This window comes from Stegastes partitus, unplaced genomic scaffold, assembly GCF_000690725.1.
Source record: "Stegastes partitus isolate 25-593 unplaced genomic scaffold, Stegastes_partitus-1.0.2 Scaffold551, whole genome shotgun sequence".
Lineage (NCBI taxonomy): Eukaryota > Metazoa > Chordata > Actinopteri > Pomacentridae > Stegastes > Stegastes partitus.
This window is the reverse complement of record NW_007578282.1, coordinates 63,563-64,440: the sequence shown is the minus strand read 5'-3', so window position 1 is coordinate 64,440 and position 878 is coordinate 63,563.

The following is an 878-nucleotide window of genomic DNA, read 5'->3' as shown; positions in this document are numbered from 1 at the left end:
CCTCCTCCTCCTCCTCCTCCTCCTCCACCCCCCCTCCTTCCCAAAGCTGCTGCGTTGGACGCTACAAAGTGTGGACAGTCTGCCGGGGTAAGACACTTCTTGATCACTCTTTCTCTTGTTGTGTTGGTCGCTGCTGGCCGAGCTGATGTGATGAATGATGCAGAGCGGCTGAGTGTGTGTGAGCAGAAGTTGAAGGATTCTGTGTAGTTGTGACCTGACCTGTAGCCTGGGAAGCTTTCTGCTTGGTGCCCCTCAGAGCGTTTGTCATTATTTCCACTCTCTGGCTTGGTGTAGCGGCACCTTGCGTGCGCACTGACCGCTTTGGCCCACATTAGCTCGAGCATATGAGCGGTGCCGTGCCAATCCGTTGTAATAAATTGCCTTCTGATAGTAAACTTTCTCATCACTCACAGGCCCCTTCTGACCGGGCAGTGACGAATTGCGTTGAGAGGCAGCTGATGCGCTCTAATTGCGTCCTGTTTCCATACTTGTTGTCACTTGTTTGTGCCAATAGCTTGAATAACATCTATAAGCAATTTCACTCACTCCTGTGCCACACACACACACACACACACATACACACAGACGACAGAGACACAGCAAACACACACAGGCTACAGTGTGAGCACGCTGGTGGCTCCCGGCAGTGCCCCCTAGCGACCGGCAGGGGCTGCATGTGGAAGTGGGTGGGTGTTGAGGCTTGTTGTTTATGGCTGCTGGTTTTCGGCGGCGGTTCACTGCGGATGTCAGCTGACCCAGCTGATACACTGCGAGTAGCTGCCCGAGCTGACACCGAGGAGTGTTTTTGAGTGTCTGATTTGTCGTTTAGGGAATGAGAGATTTGTCTGTTTTATCGCTTTGTTCTTATATCATGTTGT